Below are 7,858 nucleotides of genomic sequence, written 5' to 3'. Positions count from 1 at the left end.
GGATTATAGTGATGGTGGTGTTGGTGATGATGATAGAAATATGTTACTGTACATTTTAAAGTCCAAAAGTAGGAACAGACAAGTATTGTGACATCTGAGTTCTTAGATTTATCTAGTAGATGAGTCATATAGAAAAAATAGATAAACAAATGACTGGTGACTAATATGAAGCTGATGCTTAATTATGAAACTGTGAATATATTTCATATTTAGTTCGGTATTTTAAAAGGCAACAAAGCAGCCGTTGCATCAGATCTTCTGTCTAATCTTTTTTTTCTTTAGTGTTAACATTTTTTGTATCTTCACTGAGTAGAATATACTCTCAAACAATATGATATGCCTGGATCTGATACCACCATGATTTAATCATTTGCTTGGTGATCCGGTACCAGATGAAGTAACCTAACCCAAAAATGTGGGTGCAGATTCCTGCCTAATGCAGGGTAGCACTCAGCTCCACAACTTCTGTTTCATCATCAACCTTATCAGAGAGAATTTTGCCAAATACCTCCCCAGGCACACTTACTCTTATTACCTTTCTCTTTGTTTGGGAAAACAGTAATGGTATTACTTTCAAGCTCTAGGTGCGAATGCAGTCTTTATTCACATGAAGCCACTTCACAAGGAAACCAAGGAAAACACAAGGATTTTTTAAAGGTATGATCTTGGCAATACAGAACTCTTTGGGGATGCTTTCCACCAGGCAGGTCCCTACTTCCTGGGCCCCATCAGGTGGCATTGTTTGAATAATGGGATCTGGAATATGCCCACTCTGTCCAATGGTACAGCATGGGCAGGACCTCAGATATCTTGGAAATGTGCGCACTTGTCTCTAGCTTTGGGTTATCTACAAGACGTGTGTTTGTTTTCTGTAATATATTTTGGTGCAGAAAGGATAAAATAAGAATCAGTATCTGCAGGGGATGTCAGAATGATATCAACAGCTTTATGGCTGTCTCTTTGGAACATATGTCATTACATTACACACATGGCCCCAAAGGGTGGAGCTTGCACTGCAATGCCACAATGCTATTTTAATTTAATGAAACTAATGAGTTTCTATGAATAGGTCAGGACAGGATGGGACAGGACAGGACTGTTATGGTGAGCAGTGAAATAAACTACATGAGAAAAGCCTATAAATTCAGGATAAATAAAGTGGTAATAAGCCTTCTCTGAACATCTAGATCAGTGTTTCTCAACCTTGGCGACTTTAAGTCCTGTGGACTTCAACTCCCAGAATCCGCCAGCCAGCACTGGCTGGGGAATTCTTGGAGTTGACATCCACAGGACTTAAAGTCGCCAAGGTTGAGAAACACTGATCTAGATGAAACATCACAGTTGTTTTAAATCATGCTACAAACCCAGATCTGAGCAGTAATTGGAGAGCAAATAATTCTTGGTGAGCTGTTTTGCTGTGGCTGTCTGTTTGGAAAGAAATCCAGGAGTACTTGGAATGTCCAACTTGGGATAGGAGAAATTACTCTTACTAGCCAAATTTAATTTTGCTTATAAACTTACTGCAAATTTTCTTCATAAATTGGATGAAAATATAGACAAATGTAGAGCTGCCCAGACCACTCTTGCTCTCACTGTTGTGCCTGATATCCACTATTGCTTCCCATGAACTCTCTCTTTATCTATCTATCTATCTATCTATCTATCTATCTATCTATCTATCTATCTATCATCTATCTATCTTATACCACTATGTTGGCTTGTATCTGCATATCAGTGGTGGGTTCTGGATCCCATTCCACCGGTACGATTGGAACGGGCCTGGCATCGCCCACATGGACGCATGCGGCACGTGCGCACACACGCAGGGTGTACAGATGCATTATACCTACCAGCGATGCCTCCACAAGCCTTTATAGCAAAATCAGGAAGGAGTATGAGAAACTGGAGAAAAGACCAAAGTAGTCCTAATGGTGGTAGAAACACTTCTACGTGGGAGGGGCCCCAACAGATCCCAGGAATGACAAAAATCAGAGCTGTCTGTCCAGAGGACTGCAGTATTAGGAATAGGTAAGATCCTGCACAGAACCTGATAAAAGACCAGAAATTGAGGAAGATACAGGATAAGGGTAAGAATGGAGCACACACACACACACACACACACGGACACATGGACACACACACAGATACATATGGGTAAGAAGGGAATACACACACACACACACCTGTATACATATACATAATATGTATATGTAACATGCAGTTTGATAGGGTATGGTTAGAAGGCTACTTTCAACTTGGGAGACTGGGGTTCAGATTTAACTGACCTTATTATGCTTCATCAGCTTACTCAAAATAGGAGAGCTATATAATTGGATGACACACTGATTAACCAGATTTGCGTCTGATGTTTAGGAAGCAGGACAATCTGATGATAAATGGGCTACTGAAACAAGTTTATCATGGACAAGAGAACCCAAAATTGGTGGAAGGCTACTATAATAGCAGACCTAATGAAAGGGGATATATGAAATGTATGAGGCAACTATGGAGGAGAGAAAAACCTATATCTTTCACTAACTGAGAAACAACTAGTTACTCAATGGTTCAACATAATGAAGAGGTAGATGCTCTCACAATTTGAGATAGATTTACTACACATTACATCCCATATTCAAGAAGAACAACTTGATGTGCAGCCAACCATTGAAGTTGGAACATCACTACCACCATTACAGAGCACAACAGCTGATAGGATGCATAAGATGAGTGGTGGGTTCTGGATCCTGGTGCAACCAGTGCAATGGGGCCTGGCATCCACCACATGAATGCATGCAGCATGCACACATGCGTCCTTAGCTCCTGCGACGCTTCCGTGACGGTCCAGCTGCTCGGCGTAACATCACACATGTGCTGTATGATGTGTGCACGTGCATGGAAGTGCCGAAGAGCTCAAATACAGGTAAAGGGAGCGGGCGGGGGAGTGGGCCCTCCGGAGCACCATGCTGGAATGGTACTTGGTGCTCCTAGCAAGCACCGGTATCCCTATACTGGGGCGTACTGCCTGCAACCCACTACTGCATAAGATCATAGATAAGCTAGCTATGATCAATGCACAAGACCAGTTACCAAGACTCAGTAAAGAAGTACCATCAGATACCCTCACAATAATCCCTACTGCCACAATAACTTAAACCAATAAACTGGTATACACTTCAGCTGCTGTCATCGTGGGTATGCTTAGTCACACAATCAAGAAGAAAAGCAGTTCATACCTCTCCAGAAAATGGGGTTAGGGGCTAAGGTCAAGGCAACTCAGAGAGAGGTTAATAACTGCTGGAGTTATAGAAAGGTATGAAGATAAGACTTGGCTTCTGAAAAAATACATGGGCCTGATTATATTTTAAGCGGTTGAAACTTAAACAGCAGTGGCTACCATGCTAGGAGATACTTTAGGAAAGCAGAAACCAAGAAGATAAATGCCTTGTGCTTCATAGAACTATCCAAGGTGTATTCCCAACTTCAGAATAACAAAATACTCTAGTAACCAACACAAGAAATGGAATAGTACCTGAGGAACATATGGGAGAAATGGAAGACATGTAACACCAATGCAAAGTGGTTGCAGGACTTGAGAGCAGATGTGTGTAACATCTGCAAGGGCAGGTTTTATATTTATTCTATTTGTTAAAATTGTATAGTGCAACTGTTTATGCTGTAGGCATGGATGTGGAAAGGGGTGAGTGCATTTACCGTAATTAACTTAATCCCAGAGAAGGCGATAAATTACTAAAATTATTTATGCTTGTGATGAAGGGAAAAATCATTTCTTTATATACCTTTTTTCTTATTCTTTCTTAATTTCTTTCTTTTTCTTTTTTTATTTTCTGAACCTCTTTATTCATTTTATCCCTTTTTAAAATATATATATATATATATTGGTTTTTATGTTTTTAATTGTCATGTGTAATAAAATTATTGTAAGAAAGAAAAACAGCTGCTGTTTCTGGGCAGGGATAATCACAGGTTGAAACCATGATTAGGTGTTGATTTTAAAATGAAGTTAGCCTATATTTGAATGGCATGCTAAAAGCAGAAGTGATTAGTAAGAGCTGCTGTGAACGGAATGGTCAAAGCCACCAAGACACTCAATAAATAGATGTGAATTCAGAATGACTAGAAGAAGAAGAAGCCTAGAGTTTAAACCCTGGGGAATAATTGCACAAATATCTGGTTTCTTTGCACTGCTGTGTATAAGCAGTGCAATAAGCAGAGGCTTATAAGCAGAGGCTTCATTTTTGTATGTGATAAAAACATATGAAGGAGGCTAAAACATAGGAAGAACAGTTGCAGGAACTGGGTATGTCTAGTTTAAAGAAGTACAAGTGGTGATATGATAGCAATGTTCCAATATCTCAGGGGTTGCCACAAAGAAGAGGAGTCAAACTATTCTCCAAGGCACCTGATAGGACAAGAAGCAATGGGTGAAAATGAATCAAGGAGAAAAGAAACTTAGAAGTAAGGAGAAATTTCCTGACAGAACAATTAATCAATGGAACAACTTGCCTCCAGAAATTGTGAATGCTCCAATACTGGACGTTTTAAAGAAGATGTTGGATATCCATTTGTCTGAAATGGTGTAGGGCTTCCTGCCTAAACAGGGGGTTGGACTACAGGACCTTCAAGGTCCCTTCTAAGTTCCAACTCTGTTATTCTAATCTTGGCAAGGTGCCTCTGGGAGTCTTCTGCTTCCTATGAGTGATAGCTAAACTTTTAAGTTCCTTTGATATCTGTAAATTATTGCCAAGCCTCTGCAGTCCATAATTAACCATAGAAGAGGCATAAATAGCAGATAAATAGTACTAAATAGGGCTTCTGAGATTATCAGAAGAATTATTTTTTTCATAGAAACACATTCATTCTTCTTGATAATCTGTAACTAAGATTTTATAATGGAAATCTATATCTAAGCACACAATCATCCCTTTAAATTAAATGGACTATAATATAAATATTGGTTTTATATTTACACCCCTTTGCCTGCTTCCTGCTAGAGAGATTTCTATTTGCTGTTTACTGTGGCATTGCAACCAATTACTCAAACTTTCTTCATTTTTAGCTTTTCTTCTTCTTTCTCATCTACTCCATTGATTTTGCTTTTCTTACTTGCAAATTGATGTCCAAGGAAGGGACCAAAATTCTCTATCTCTATTCTACTAAAAGCTACACCTGCATTTTCATCATAAAATGCCACCAATTTTTAATGTTCACTTGGATTCTGTCTGGCCATGTGTGGAGTTTTCACCCTCCCCTTTGTTTCTGTGGAAATGTCAATACTTTTCTCACCTTTCAGACCTATATTGAGCAATATAGTAATAGGTAAATAGTATTGTTTACTATTATTGATCAATTACATTTCTTTATTACTTCCTCTTTGTAGAACATGCCTACATGTTCTACAAGAGTGCAGAAATGAATTTAATTTCAGTTGTAAAATGAAAAAAGGTTTGGCAACACAATCTGATAAAATTGTCTCTAGTCAGAGCAAGCTCAAAATTCTAGCAGTCTCAAACTAATGACTTAGTTCATTGCTTCCCAGTAAATGCTTGCCTGCAAACAAGCCATGATTTTTCAAATTTCATGAATAGTTGTTGTGTCAACTATTTGAAGTATTGTAGGAAAATTAATAACTCAGCTAACTTCCTAGGGATTTCTGCCACTCACAGATAAACCAATGGTAATTTCAGGACATATGATTTGAAGATATCTGCAATCAACTCTAGTCATGCTATATGACTACATGTGATATGATAGCTATTTTTTTGTGGCACTTGGTAAAAAGTATTTGAAAGAAACACTTCTAGTCTCCTGCTAAAGCAACATATTTTATCTTGACTTGTAGTAGAAAAAAGAGGGAAAGAAAATGTATTTCAAAAAGGAAAGAATGATACTTCCACTATTTCTTATTCTAGGTCCTATTTCAGCCCTATACATTTTAAACATGTGATGTCATTATAAAGCAATTTATCTTCTGGGAAATCAGTCATCGGTAGAAAATGAACTTCCGTCAGCTTTTTTTTAAGGCTCTGCTATCAGTATAGTGCTTCTGATTTGGTAATAAGCCTAATGAGATGGGACAATAATGTGTGACAAGATTCTCTAAAATACAACATCACAGTATCGATTGCATTTTTCTGTACTGTTTAGTCACAGGAAATTGACAGCACTTGAATGATTAAAATAGAAAGAAGAGCTTTTAATTCACTCATTAAAAAGTCCAATATCTACTAATTTGGCAGAATCATGGACTTTCTACCTCATTTTAACACAATAGCTTCATTTCCATGTTTTTGTGGTGATAGATCAGGAAAGTGGGAACAATACAGCCAGTTTGGATTGGTAGCTAAGACACCAACGTAGATGCCAGGTGATTGTGTATTTGAGTCCTGTTTTAGGCATGAAAGGTAACTTTGGGTCGATCTCTCAGCCCAACTCACCCACAGAGTTGTTGTGTGTAAAATAAGAGGAGGAAGGATTGTTAGACATGTTCACCTCTTTGAATTACTTAGAAAAATAAAAAACTTGGGATAAAAAAAATCTAAAAAAATGGTTTGTAATTGGAAAGGGAAAGGTTCAGGACCCTGGATAGTACCCCTGGCTTTAGAGATTTTTGAATGACGTTTATGAAGAATTATGACAGATGTTCCTGCAGGAATCCCAAGGAACTGTAAAGAAAGAAACAAATAATCCCAATACTACTGTGAAGCAATATGTAGGTTTTTATATTTTGAGCAGAATAATCCTTCCCAAAACCACAAAATGGAATTTGCATCTTTAAAGCCAGCATTTATGTTTTCTGCAGCTGTCCTACGACCTCCCAACCCCAAAATGTTTTTATTCTGAATTCCATTTATTTCAGCTAATAACTTTCTAGAATTCTCATCTTGATATTCCCTTAGACTTCCTGGCATTTTTAGTCTGAAGCCATAACAAAACTCAGATCGGCTTTTATCTGAGTACTGAAAAGTCCTCAAAATGTTGTGACAGAACCATTAGTAAGCAGCTGAAAGAAGGTCACCTTGACATAATGCTATTTCCATATTGCCAGGTTGGGGAGACATAACATTTTTATTAGTCTAATTTTATAAAGAGTCACTCTTTTGGCATTTATATGAGTAAAGATTTGGGGGAGGGGTATTTGCAGGGCTATAATAAACCATGAAAACTTGAGGAATGACCATAAGAATTTCATCAGCTTCATAACACAATTGTACTATTGATTTACTCTGATAAAATGTGAGTTTATATCTTTGGCCAAAATGCACCAATATTTCTTTACCAAACCACATTGGTTATAATGTATTTGACTGATGTGCCTATTTATGGATAACGGTGGTTTAATCAATACCCCAACTGCCTATATGGAACCATAAACCTGAATATATGAGTGGAGTTCACACATTATTTTATTATTTTTACAATAATTTTATTGATGTTTGCAAACACAAAGATAAAAGACTAATACAAACTAAGGAAAATATATAAAAAAAGAAAAAAATGCAAAGTGATTGAAAAAAGAAAAAAAAAGATGATTCCCCTCTCCCTCTAGGCAAGTATAAATAATTTCAGTAATTTAACATCTTCTCTAGTATTTTAATTTAAATCCCTCTTTTTTCAATATCTAATCTGTTATTAAAGAAGTAAAAATACATAATTCAATTTTAATCAGCAAAAGTCTATTAAGAGCTATCAGAAATTTTAACACGCCTATTTTAACACGCCTATTTTAACCTTAATAAAAAAAATCATTTTGTAATCCAATATTGTTCTCTAAGAAACAAAGTGAAAAATCTTTCCACTTATAAACAGATCCTTACAGCTGCATCATTCAATCCTGGTC

Source organism: Thamnophis sirtalis, unplaced genomic scaffold (genome assembly GCF_051295495.1).
Source record: "Thamnophis sirtalis isolate CommonGarterSnake01/CBP01778 unplaced genomic scaffold, rThaSir2_p1.2 scaffold_11, whole genome shotgun sequence".
In the NCBI taxonomy this organism is placed as follows: Eukaryota; Metazoa; Chordata; class Lepidosauria; order Squamata; family Natricidae; genus Thamnophis; species Thamnophis sirtalis.
This window is presented reverse-complemented; position numbering follows the sequence as displayed.